Below are 13,994 nucleotides of genomic sequence, written 5' to 3'. Positions count from 1 at the left end.
CACGGCCAACTGCTCAGTGGCCAAACTGATTGACGCATAAACAGGCAATTAAGTGTAAAAGGCCGTTTCAATTGTTTGACAATCCGCGCTAAATGAATTTCCTCGCACGCATTTCGAATCAAATTTACGAAATTTAATTTCTGGCTCGCTTTCATGGCTCGAAGGATCCTAACCGAGTTTGTGTGCGTGTGCGTGCTGGGGATACACATACCACACGTGAGTGGGTGTGTTGGTGAGTCCGGGGCATGTGGGGCACGTCCCTAGATTTGTTTACTTTGTAGCCAGAGGAGCGAAACAGAGCGGTGCATAAATAAATTTCTATAAATTCTTGCACGGCATTTCATTTACCATTTACCATTTGCCGCTGCTCGCCGGCAAAAAATGCCAGCGCAGTCAGTCAGCATCGCCGCTCCTTCAAAGGATTCGGGAGGAGCAGTGGCTCTGGCTTATTTATTTATTCATTCGCTCCGTCCTCCCTCTTTTGTCTCTGTAAAACAAGCAGTTGCTGTGCGCATTCAGGGGGGCGAGGGGTGTGTTTGTTTGCCATTTTCTGTATGAAAGGATTTTGCAGAATTCAACAAACAAACGAACACACACAGGAGACGCAAAGATTCAGCCCAAAACACGACACGCACTGCGACCCGGCCAGAATGTTGCGTGGCTGCTCATAAAGTTGACCCGAATTCATGCTAAACTTGCCCTGCCAAATAAATAAAGCAACAAGATGTAGCGCACACAATTCGAGGGAGGCGACCAGCGAATGCTCTTATCGCCTGGTTAACGGAAATCTAATTGGAAGTCCTGGCAAAATAATTGGATAACCGCATCCATAGATCCTGACACTGAGAGAAAAGTATCCTCTTCCCACTTGAAAAATAATTTATTTCAATGCATAAATAAATTATTATATTCATTGCATTGTAAAATATACATGACATAAGAAATGGTAAATGGGTTTCATGATTTATATTTGTGGGTACTGCTTATGTTGACATTCATTGGTGTTTTGTAATTTATTTTTTGATGACGCTATTTCCCTCTGTGCATTTATCAATCAGTAGCTGTTGGGTCAACCCTGATGACAAAATTCCTATGCCCTGACAACCCCTACAAATCGCTTCCGTTTGTGCGAGGGTGCTAAAAGGACTTAGGACCAGGGCATTAGAAACAACAACAAATGATTGTAAGGCGTCGAACGTATATTTCTGGGTAGGCCGGCATGCGATTTGGGGCATTCAATACGTTTTATCTGTGCAAGCAACACACTCGTGCTCAAGAAATTGCAAAACCAAAATAAATAAGATTCGATTTATGTCGTGAGCCCCGAAACCGAAAGGGGAAAAGCCCTTCAGCAGCTTCCGTGTTTATTTATAGACGCTCAAATAGTGCGCCGAAACAGCCGCCGGAAGACCCAAAAAGAGAGCCCGGGACTTTTATCACAAACTCACAAAAGTTTTCATTCGCATTTTCAGGCCACAGAATTTGTATTTGCGCTGCGGATTTGTGTTTTGCGTTCGCCGTGTGGCAGCAAATTTTTAATGAATTTACAGGGACTGAGGGCAAGTGAGCCAAACAGCCAAACCGAAACCGAAAACTGAGCCAATCTGAACTGAACCGAGTGAAAGGGCCCGGGCGGCATTCCATTCCGATTCGGGGCTCATTTGATATTCAAAACACATTCGGCAAATATTGATACCCCCGTAAATTGTTTAAAATGCGCAATATCCAGCGTCAATAGAAGACAAATTGTGAACTAAAAGCGTAAAACGCAAATCACGCAGCTTTTAAAACTTTGTCCCGGCGCCACGCGGCGTATACTTGATTATTGGCAATCAGCCATAGTTTTGAGAACTCCCCTTTGTGCGCCCACCGTCGCGGGTCCACCAATTGTATAATTAAGGCCCGATCCTGCTCTCCAGCTAATTATAATTGATGCCGCAGCCAATGCCGATTTTTTAGTTAAAACTTTCCGAAACGGGACCCCAAACCGCACACACACTCTCGAAACGCCACAAGAAATGATTAATTATGGTCTAAAAGTTGCACGTTAAAGGGATGAATTTCGCTTTTGACTTTTCGCTTTTAATAGCCTCAGTCAGGCACTAATGGGGTTTCCGAAAACGGCTGCGAGCGAATCGGATATCGTTTTTTAACGCAGCACACATATAGTTTGGAGAACCCTTCGAGCCATTTGACTTGGCAGGGAAAAGTTTTTCGATTATCTAAGATACTCGCACTGCATGAGCAAAACATACGTAGTGAACGAGCGATTCGGTTAGAACAGCTTGTTGTGCCTGGGGATAAATTAGTCATTTTTGTTATTGTTTGCAAGTCGGAAAACATTGAGTTTTAATTGAAAATCTTCGAGTGTACATGCGTATTGAAGCTGATATGAAATACCAAATGCCACAGCCAAAAGCCGACTACCACTTGCAACATTCTTCGTTGCGGGGCGGTCCGGGGGAAAACATTGATTGATTTATCTGTCAATATGCAAGAGGCAGCAGTAAGCCAACAGAGCTTCGAATGCACAAAACATACCGAAAGGAAAAGCCTGCGAATGGCACAAGAAAGGCGGCCAGATCCAAAAATTGCAATTGTTAACTCGACTGAATTTACATGAATTCTCCTTCTGTTGCCCTTTCTTGCTGCCATGGTCTCTGAACTGGTAGCTTAGTCTGGCCGGAATATGCCGACGTTTTGGTTCTTATTGCCTCCCGTCGCTGTCACTAACTTGCTTTAACCCATATATTTTCCGTGACCAGGCCTGTTTATGCAATATATTCTCTTGGCCATCCTTTTTCTGGCCAGGGCATGCACCAAATTATGTTCGTGTATGTTGTGCGCCCGATCGAAAGCCTTTGAGGAGCTCGGCGTAATGATGACCACAGTTCACTTAAAAGTCATATGCTTCGATTGCGTAGAGAACATGCACTTGCACATGCACCAGCATCAGCACAAGCAACTGCAGTGCAAACCATAAACTTGCCACATTTGCATAAAATGCCCTGATGCCTCAAAAAGCATCTGGAGTGCAAGGCAGCACAGCAGAGCAGAGCAGAGCTCAGCAGTCGGTCCGTAAAAGTCTCTTGGCACAAATCGTATTTCACCAATAAATTGAGGAAATGTTTAGCTTCGTTCCAGCTCCTTTCTCTCCCCTTTTTTCTCCGGCCATCTATCTCCGGGCGTACGTTCCGGTTATGTTCCCGTGTTTGCCGTAGTTCGATGCAATGACTTGATTTTTGATTTTGCCCCGAAAATCGCTTGTTATTTCTGGTCCGCACTGCGAGCGTTCATTCCATTCATTCCATTCCCCACATGTCGTATGCGCAATGCCTGTTGACTGCCCAGAAAGCATATTTTCGGCCCAAGCCGCTTCGCATCTGCATATTTGCCATTGGACATACACCAGAAATGGGAAGTAAATGTTGAATAATCACTTTCGTACACGAATCAACTCTGGGTCATCTCAATGGAATCCGTTAGCCTCACAAACACGTCCAATAAAAATCCCATTTAATGCGCTTCTAATTAATTTTAAATAAGTCTTTCGCTCTCGCACGTTAAAGAAATCGCCAAAGCGGCCAGATAAACGTGAAGGAACTGTCTTAAATAGTTTTAGCGGCTCAAAGGGAAATGCGTGTCTGGCCTTCGATTAATTCATTATGCTCGCATTCGGGTGTCCAGAGCTTCCGGAGGTTCGAGGGTTTGGGGGTTTTCCCGCCAACAAGGACAACTGTCAATGTCCTAGTTAAGGGCTTAGATGTGGCATTAGGCGTCGATTTAACACGACCCCGTCCCTTCCAGCTGTGCCAGCCATTCAGCCACTCGAAGTTTGGGCCCGCTAAGAGCGCCTAAAAGCGCTTCAGGCCGGGCTCAGGACGCAGGACTAAGGACTCAGGACCCAGGGCCCAGGCCAACTTATGAATACACACACATAGGGATGCAGGGATGTGAGAGCCACTGTCACAGCGCTGATAAAATGTGAAGCGGATTAGGAGGAGCAGCTCCTTTCATGCCGCCGCACCGTGGCACAATCAGTAAATGGCACTTGATTCACTGCGCAAGTGGAATTTTTGATAACTTTGCCAAGAGGAAAAGTTGGTCAAAAGTTGGCTGTCGCTTTAATGCGTATAAATGCTTATCTGGCAACGAGTGTATGACTAGATGACGATGGCTTTGCTGCCAGTCTCAAAGCCAACTTAAATCCACTGAAGGCATTGGCTTTCTTTTGCTACCATCTACCAGCTCTCAGCTTTTTCTCGTTTTTTTTTCTTCTTTGTTTTCTGAAGTTGGCAAAGTTTTCAGCTTGAACATTTGCGCCTCGAAGGGCAGCCCCACACGCACACACATCCAACGGAATTCGCAAGACGCTGGCAACACGTCACACAAATGTCGCCAAAGGCAACTCGCAATGCACGCCATCAATCTTGGGCCATTGGTCCGCTGCACAATTGAATTATTACATCGGGTCGAGCAGACTGTTGGCCATTTGGTACTCGATTTGGTCACTTAACCAGCCAACAACGAGTAGACATCATCGCCACAAAAAGGCCATCGCAAGGACCTCCATACTGATTTGCACCCATGTTTGTTTGCCTTTCGACTCTGTAAGCATTTTAGCTGCGGGATATCTACAGCTCCTCGGTAGGATAAAAACTTGTAAGTAACTGGGGAATGATAAATTTTACTGTTTAATGTTTTATTTTCATAAAGTAAAAGCCTCAAACGATTTATATCAAAGTAAAGCATTTAAATCAAACTCTTATCCAATGCACTCTAAAAATATATTTTATTTATAGCAAAAAGTATTGTTTTGTTCGGATAAAGTAAAGTAGGAATATATCCCAAAGGCCGTTTTATTTTCTATTTTTCCCGTGCACCTTTTCTGTAACCTAGATGCCCAGATCCCTTGCCTTTGGCTTACTGACCCATTCGCATCCTAGTTGACCTTCTGTCTGGGCCTTTATTTGATGACGGCTTGTTGTTGTTGCCAATGCTGTCGACGGTGTTCTTGTTTTTGTTCTTGTCGCCCTTCAGCTGTGTATTCGACTGCGAACAGCAAATTAAAACAATTTTAACAGCTACTTTCGATGTCGTTTGTCGTCGTCTACGTTTGCTCCATAAATAAAACATGTCCACTTGTTATTGCTGCCCTCGACAGACGTTATTCCTGGCCATCCATGTGCCTTTTGGGGGGGAGCGACTGCCTGCAGCCCGTGATTGTTATTGGGATCGAGAGATTGGCACTGGCATCGCCTTTGTTATTGAACTATTTACATTTGTTGCTGCAGGGCGGCTGCTAATTTACGACTCTCTCCCGGGCATCAATGAGCCTTAAAGCAGCCGGCAAATTGTTGTTCATAAATAAATATGCCCAACATAAATCCCTATGCTATAAATAAGCGTGAGCAGGCGTCAAGCAATTTATAGGCATTGATTTTCCGGCTCCTCGCTCCGGCGATTCCGTTCTCAAAACGCCCGGAAAAGTGACAAAAGTCTTGGGCGAGCGAACGTGAACCCCAAAAGTGAAAGTGAAAGTGAAACTTTCTCGTTGAGGTCGGGGGTCAGCCGCAGCACGTTGTTGTTCTGTCCCACGTTGTCGTTGTCCGACTGACACTTATTAGATAAGTTTTTTGAAGCTCGACCAGCGGCCCCGCCCGGTACATCATTTCGCCATTTGGCTAGAGCCGGCGGAGAGCTGACTTCAATTTTAATTGCACGCTTATCTGGGCCAAAAATAACGCCAGTGTCGGGGGACCTCGGCCTCTCGAAATCCCAGCTAAGCCGGGCCAATAAGACTTTTTATTGTCTTAGCCGGGCATTTAAATTGATCAAAAATGTTTCGAGGAAAACCAGAGCACAGCAGAGCAAAGCAATGCCTAAGCCAGAGCCAAAAGCTCTGAGAACCGAGCGCCGAGAGCCGATAGCCAATAGTGAACCTGGCCCGAAGTCTCGGGCCTGACGATTTCATTCAATCTATAAGTAATTTCTTGGCCATTTTTATCACACAGCCAGGAGGAAGCCGACGTTGCCGGGCGATGAGCTGAGACCACCCACGTGATTTGAATATTTTTCCAATAAACTTCAACAGCTTTTCAACAGTTCGAAGTGGGGAGCGGCTCCAATCCCTGTGCTACTGCTCCTGATCCTGCTGCTGCTGCTGCTGCCTCCCATCCTGTTTTCATTTACATATTGGATTTAAATGCCCGGGCTGCCTTCGCCTTCGCTGTTCATGTCCAGCTGAGTGTTTTTCCGGCTCCGCTTTGGCTTTTGTGGCAGGACCGAAAAGGAGACGAGCCTAAGCTTAATCGAATCTGCCGCAAATTGGCAATAAATTTTAATTTTGAAAGCGATTCCCCAGCGCTGATTGTAGTTAATCAAAGCGAGGCCGCAGCCTAAGAGGCCACTCGCCGCGGAGAACTCCATTTGGCCACAATGCAATGCGGCTCGTGCACTCCATTGTCCCCGATCTCGGGGCAATGCACTTCGCAGGCAGCCGCCCCGAAATCCCATTCAATTTGCAGGTGAAAGCGCGGCGCCCCAGCAAAAACTTAGCAGCAAACAAGTTGCAAAGAGCAGGAGGCAAAAACAAGGCTTATTTACCTTGGTCAGGAAGGGTTTTTTTCCCTCAAAAGCAGGAGCAGTAGCAGCTTTTGAAACTACTTCATCAATTTCATTCAGCACAACGGCGCCACTTTTTTTCCCTGCTCTCCGCTGTCCTTTATTTTGTAGCTCCTAGTTTCCTCCTTTTTTGAAGCCCATAATCAACTTAAAAGGCATTGGCAACAAGAGAAAACAACGGCAGCTGGAATGACTACACACAAAATATTGTGTAATGGAATTTTGAAAGATTTTTAGGTCAGCTGGTTTAAAAATAGCTAATCAAAGTTGGGAAATCGAAACTAGGTATCGCTTTTATCAGAAAGTCTATTGGTTTTTGGGATAAAACATGAATTCGAAACCATTTATTGATAACTACTAGTAGTTGGAAGAAACTAAAAATTAATAACTCTTTCCGAAAATAGTTTGCTGTGTAGCTGAGACCAATGTGAAATGATGTTGTAGTTGTGGATATAGCTGTTACTGGTTGCTAGTTGTTGGTTGTTGGTGGCAGTCTGTTGGTTGTTGGTTGCTAGACTGCCAAAGGCATTGGCAGCGCCATTACGATGCCAGCGATTACGCCCACTTTGGGGGGCGGAGGACCTGTGTTTCGGCCAGGGCTTGTCGCCTGTCTGTCGCTATCCTTCGAGCCTTTGCCACGGAAACGGATTTGACGAGGCATGCAGCACTCGCAGAACCAGCGTTTCGACACTAATTTCATTTGCTGGAGACAGTTTTTGTGGCCGGCACCGAAACAAAGGCCGCGGCAGCAGTTAAAGGTTGAAGACACGGCGTTCACGCCGCCAGCTGTACTCCAAATAAGTTGTAATTCCAGAGCATTACTTTTGAGTTCAATTTGCGAGCTGTTCGCAAAAACACGACTGGCTGTTGAAAGTTGGCAAAGTATTTATTTATTTTGCACGCAGCAATTGCGTTTGCCTTGCGAGTTAACTGGAAACTGTAAATGGTTTTTAGCGCTCGGCGGTTAAGACAACCGAGCAAACAGACGCTGATGGCTGCCTCTTGTTTCCTTTCATTTAGCCAAGTTCTCAAGTGCTGCCTGCAGTTTACTCTTTTTGCACCCATCCCCGAGGACCAGGAAATCAGCAAAACGGAACCGAAGTAATGAAGTAACTTCAAGGATGCCGAGTGAAAAGTGCGATACCGGAGAATATTATGGCTCTATTTTGCTTGCCGTATACTATATACTATAGAATTTGGAATTCAATGGTTTGTTTTGATCTGAAATATTTTGCTTTCACTAAATTGAATTTTATCTCATTTTCTACATCTGTATTTTTATCCAATAACCCACATATCTCTCTGCCCGCAGCGCAGCACACTGCATGTGGAATAAATTATTTTGGCTTTTATTTCGTCTTCTCTCCTCAAAATTCCTTCAATGTTTTCTCTTTAATTTGATTTTATATTCGATACAAATTTTTATTGCAAGTTCTTTTAACAAAATCGGAACAAAATTCCTTTTTATTGAACATTTAAATATTGGAATATAATTTGTAAAATGTCGTACTGGGAAATAAAAACTCTGTGGTACTTAAAAGTCCTTCGTTTACTGTATATCCGCAAATATTAGTTTTCAGAATAATTTATTTGACTCCATTTGCCACCTGTCTGCGATTTCCCCTGCTTGATTTTCCCCTCCTGCCGATTTCCCAACGTGGCACTGCCAACATTCTGCCATCTAAGCCAACCTCTTGAGCTGAAATAACTGTTTCAACTTTGACTCTGCTGTTCGAATAGGATTGCCGTATGGGTTCGCTGCTCTCAATCTGACAATCGCATTGGCAATGCGTGCGCCACGCTTTAATGCGAAATTCTGATTGCGCTCGAATGGCTTCATTTATTTTCGCCACCAACGACCAGAACGGAAAAAAAAGGCAAAACATACTGAAAAGGCGGCGAGGAAAAACTGCGAAAATGCGCAAAGGAAAAACAAACCCGACAGTTGTACATAATATTTCACTTATGCATGTGCGCCCCCTCAGAGCCAGCGAGCAAAGTGAAATGAATGAACGAGTGACTGAGTGGCATGCGTAGCGCTAGGAAATTTGTTATAGCAATTTGAACTGTCAACGGGAAACCGAAAAAGTAAATTAAGAAACATTTGAAATTTAATTCACTTGCCAGGCCCAGTCCTTCCGGAGACTATTGCCCCGCTGGGGGGATATCCACATGTACGGTACATTCACATACATAATATCTCCTCGCATATGCAATATGTGTGCTCGCATTAGAGCTCGTGAGTGGCAGCATCATAGTCGCAGAGAATACCTGTCTGCCAGGTGACACCTCCGCCACTTGAGCACAGTAACACAGCAACGCCGAGAACAACTGACAGGACCCAAAACACACTCTCGAGTCCTCCGAGTCACACAAACGCACAGAGAAAAAAATTACTTCATTCTTAGGTGAATATCAAGTAAAAGATGTTAATCAGAGCGGCATCCTAATATTCTAGTATGCATTTTTATCAAAGAGTTATCTTTTAAAGGTGCTGATTCACAACTTAATTTAGACAAATTACTTATGAAAATATTTCATTCCCCCAATAATTCCTGCAGTTTCTTGCAGTTAAAATTCTCGTTGACCAACAATATTAACTAGATTGTAACTTTTTTCCATGATAATTTTGCAGCTCCTAATTTTTTACGTGCACAAACATTTTGAGACCTGCAAAATTAGGCGAGTGTCACGAATTTAAAATAACTTTTAATTCATTCTTGATGAACATATGCAAACGTTGTTGCTCCAGCCGAGTGCCACACGGCGTACGAGTGCGGCTGGGAAATGAGCCCCAGTGCGACTGGGAATGCGAGAGTGTGTGTGAGTGAGTGTGTGAGTGCGGTTGCCACGCCTCTTGAGTGCCACATAACTCGGGCTCAGCATAAACAACCGCACTCGCATAAATGTTCGTTAAACTCAACCCGACTCAGCCTTCTCCCCACCTGAGCCGCATAATTATTTAGTTTCCAGTTGGACGGAGGCTGGGAGACTGGGAGGCCCAGCTACTTGGGTAAACAGACAGACAGTCGGAAGAGGGGAGGGGGAATGGGGTAGGATCCCCTGTCTTCGATTGTCATAAATCACCGAGGACCGGAGATCGGGGCCGCACTGTCAACCGATTGTTGGCCGGTGGCATATGTTCGCTCCGGCGACCAAAAGCCCAGGGCCTCCGACAGGTGCAAGTTAGAGCGACCCACTTAACGGAAAAATTCAAATTTTTCAGCTCGCCCGCCGAACTTTCCGGTCCACTTGCCAGGGGAAATAAGCAAAAAGGCATAGAGCTCGTGGCAAAATAAAAGTTAGCGTAAATTATGCGCCAACGTGCGCGGCCCTAATAAAAATAGAAGAGAAACCCAGGCCCAGGATGCGAACCCAGCGGGGAAAACAAAGAGCAATGCTAGTGCATTGAACTGGTACTCAAACTTGTACATAACGATACCGAGTTCCGAATACCGAATACCGAATACCAACCTTATAGCGAGCGCGTAGGAATACTTCAGCGCTTTCAGCACTTTCGAAGTTGTTGTGGCTTCTGCTCCTTTGGCTTTGGCTTTGGCGCTCCTGCCGGTTTATGCTTTCTAATCCACGCACGTTCCGCTTTTAATATTTATTCTCCGCTTTTTCACACTTTGCACACTGACGGAGACTGAAGCTTCGCTTGAGACTGCGACTGCGACTGAGACACACAGCACACTCACTTGCCGGGAACAACTTCAAAGGATAACAACCGGGCAGGAGGCTCTGGTCCTGGGGCTCTGATTATCGATGCCCCGCTCGACGGATGGGTTTTTGTTATGCACGGCGGCCGGCGCGCACAGTTCATCAATGCAAATTGCCACTGAACCACGGAGCACCGCGTTATCGGCGGGCCAGAGATAACCCGCTAACTGGGGGCACTGACTGCCCGTATCTCGTGTTTATATTTATATATTTATACTGCTACGTCTACTCTGTGTTGCACGCCGAATTCCCCAGCGATAAGTCCGAATGTACGCCACTCGAAATGTTATTTAATTATTGTTGTTGTTTACTTTTGGGCCAAGCCAGTTTTTTTTTATTTTGTATTGTTTTCCCAGTGGGAGCGAAATAACACCGTTACACTAACCGACCCGCACGAAGGACCTTTTTCAACTGATTCGCACTCGAAGTCGCGGCGGAACGAGGCGACTCGCCGGCCCGAAGTCCTGGCTCGGATCAGGATGGCAGCCGAACCGTATCCCGTCGGCCGTGTGGATCCCAAGCGCTTCGGGCCCGGTCCAAAAACGAGTCGGAACAGGACCAAGCCGCTTGTGGATGCTGTGTGCCAAGTCCAAACTGTTCCGCCTGATAAGAGGCTGCAACGTTTTTTCGGCCGCGCGCATTGACAACAATTTATTTTTTGCACGCTGCTCGCATTTAAATGTTTTTGCTCATTGTCTGCTCGGCTCCCTCGCTGGGAATTTGTGTGTGCGCACTTTTTTAATCACTTAAAAATGTATGCGTCTTTTTTTCGACACGTGCGTGTCAAAATGCTAGCAAAGGGTTAAACGTCAGGAAAAGAAAAAGGAGCAGGGGAGGGCTGCGGAGGAGTGTGGAAAGACACGCGGACCGGCAATTTGTTGCCAAGTTTATTACAGTGACAAACAGGCCAGGTCCGAGCTGCACGCGCTAAAGACGTCACGCAGCGATATGCAATGCCAAAGTTAATGGCTATAATCCCGAACGAGTTGGACAAGTCAGCCGTAGCAGCCGTTTCCTTTTACGAGTGCGTAATAAGAAAGCTCGAAACGTGCCAGCCAGAACGTGATCCCACATCCACGGGAGCCTCTATCCTCGCCTCCTCCTCGGCTCGATTTTTTAAAATTAAGCACGGAGCCCGTTCTAATCCCGGCCAAATTAAAAACACTATCGTCGTCGTGGCCCGAAGAGCGCGAGGCGCCAAAAAACACAAAGAGAAAGAGAACACGGCGGAGAGTAGGTTAGTGGGCCAGCAACTTAAGCCAGCAATTAAACTCGAGCCCAGCCAGGATGCATATCGGCTCGCAGGACACCGACATCCGCGAAGGTGTTGTCCCGGCATGCGTGCCACTTGCACTGCACTTGAACAGCTGCTTTAAGTTGAGCATCCGACACTCTCTCGAGCGCAGAGACTTCGCTAAGTATTTTTCAATTAAAATGTCGGCGAAACTTGCACGCATGATAAGCACAAAAGTTTTTCATTGTCAGCGCCTAGCAGAAGAAGAACTGGAGATCCTGCCACACAATGGCAGCCGCACATCGCAGGACCAGGACCCACCAGACAAGTCTCGGCGGGCGCCCATCAATCTCCCCAGCGACATTCTGTGCCCCCGCATAACATAATGCTGGATTTCTGCAGCTTCCGATTCGCCTTTTTTCTGCGGCTGCCGACGACATATTTAAATCAGAATCGGGCGACTCGAATCGGCTTCCGGCCGCTTAGGCCGCTGAAAAATGAACTTGTCCGCCGACTGGCGCCAGTAAATAAGCATGCTTTCAAAGCTAGTCTGCACTGCGAAAAATATGGAAAGTATGTCATTCAGCCAATAAATAAAATTGAATTTAAAGTATATAAAATGTATATATTATAGATTTCAACTTTTTTTTCTTGAACCATTTAATATAAAACGTAAAACATTTTTAAAACTTCCATAAAAATTAAGCTTCAATAAACCATTTCTGGGAACTAAATATTGTTGGCCACAATTGTCAACTTTGAGCCGTATTTGATGTGCGATTCCAGGAATCACGGATGAAAAAAAAACCACTGGCCTTTTTTTAGAGTGTGGGCTTTTGGAAAGCTTCTAATCTAAGTGCTATGGAATCATCAGCGATGTGACGGCGACATGTGGGCAGGGATTGGGTGCCCTGGGGGAGGTGGAGTGCCAAGTTTCCCTGGCCAGCGATCAACTGGACAAAGCTGTGCTGTGCCTGTTGCTGTGGTGCGTTGCCTTTGCCTTGTCTCGTTCATGTGCAAGTAGATGTGGATGTGGCTGGGCTGTGGATGTGAATGTGGATGTCCTGTCTGCTGACATGAGCTGCAAAGTGCGGCACGTGTTGGCGTAACAATTTGGCAGTGCCAAAACAACAACAACAACAGCAAGAACGAAAACGAAAACGGGACGAACAGGACAATGGCAAACGCTTTTATGTGCCGTAATGAAAAACTGTTATCTGCGTGCGCAATTTGAACGCAATTTGGTAACGCGTTTCGCCACATAAAACTTAAGTGACCCGAAACCGGGCCGACAGGAGCTGCACACTGCCGTCGCCGGGATCAGAAGGACCCGTGTCCGTGTCCGAGTCCGAGTCCGAGTCCTTTGGCTGTGTCGTGTGTTTATGGCACTGCGTGCAGCTTGCAAAAACTGTTGACACTCGCAGGAAAGTCAAAAGGCTAAGGTCCAAGCGTCGGCCGAGTGTGAGCAATGGAATTGTTTGGCGATTATGCAGCATTAAAGCCAAATGTGCCGTTCACCGGCATTCGTTTCACTTTCTCGTCGCCCCGAACGGACTTACTTTTATTTACATGTCACTCAACTGAGGCACACAAAGCTCGGCATTCCCCTGTTTAACCGCCGTGTGGCACAACAGATTTGCTGCATCTGCGGCTTTGGCGAACTATCATTAACATGTGGCATCCAGCGACCCCCCATCAACCCCAAACCCTTAGCCCTTAACCCATGACTGCCCCTTAATGCCGCAACACGGACAACAAAAATCCGGCGCTCTTGCAGTTTTTACAACTTTGCCTGGCTGCTGCTGCTGGTGCTTATTTACTTGTAAAATTTATTAAATATTTTTGTGGCCGTTGCCTTTGCTTTGTTACCCCTTTCTGCCAACCCTTCCTTCCATTGTTCCTTTTTTTGCCCTCTCATTTTTTGTGTACCACAAAATTGCTGACGTTTTTAATCCTTAAGAAGCTTTTGGCTCACATTTTTACTGCATCCAACGTTTAGAGAGCAGCAAACGAGCGAGTGAGCGAACGGGGTTTCCCTTTTTTTTAATATGCATTTTGCATAATTTTCATATAAACATTACTCATACGCCATGTGCACCGTGCAGTAGCAGAAGCAGAAGCACCAGCCCCTGCGGCACTGGAGCAACATAATAAGCAAAACAATTTTGCCAGCTTAACGCAAATGAAATTTTGAGCCGGGCTCCCAAAACCACGGCTGTAATTTGATTGGCGAACCGGTACAATGAGCTCCGCTCCGCTAAACCCATTCATCAAATCGGCGCTGCATTTGTTGGCTTTATAAACTTTTATTGAGCACACAAGCGCACAAATATCTGCGTGGCTCGAAAGTGCACTTGGCCAAAAACCAAACCACGGCATATATGAGGCAACAGCAACAGACCAGCAGCGGGGC

The 13,994-nt window shown here is 45.9% G+C and overlaps 1 protein-coding gene across 3 annotated transcripts in view; it reads right to left on the bottom strand.

The window, feature by feature from the left end:
- LOC108102302 overlaps window positions 1–10,737 on the bottom strand; it is a 56,429-nt gene extending 45,692 nt beyond the window's left edge. For all 3 annotated transcript variants that reach the window (XM_017183171.2, XM_017183172.2, XM_017183173.2), the window contains exon 1: window positions 10,099–10,737. The gene's annotated coding sequence lies outside the window, so the exon portion shown is untranslated. The remainder of the gene's footprint in view (window positions 1–10,098) is intronic.
- Between the last annotated feature and the right edge of the window lie 3,257 nt (window positions 10,738–13,994).

Source organism: Drosophila ficusphila, unplaced genomic scaffold (genome assembly GCF_018152265.1).
Source record: "Drosophila ficusphila isolate 14025-0441.05 unplaced genomic scaffold, ASM1815226v1 contig_791, whole genome shotgun sequence".
Classification (NCBI taxonomy): domain Eukaryota; kingdom Metazoa; phylum Arthropoda; class Insecta; order Diptera; family Drosophilidae; genus Drosophila; species Drosophila ficusphila.
The sequence above is the reverse complement of the archived record's forward strand: the minus strand, read 5'-3'. Positions and strand labels throughout refer to the sequence as shown.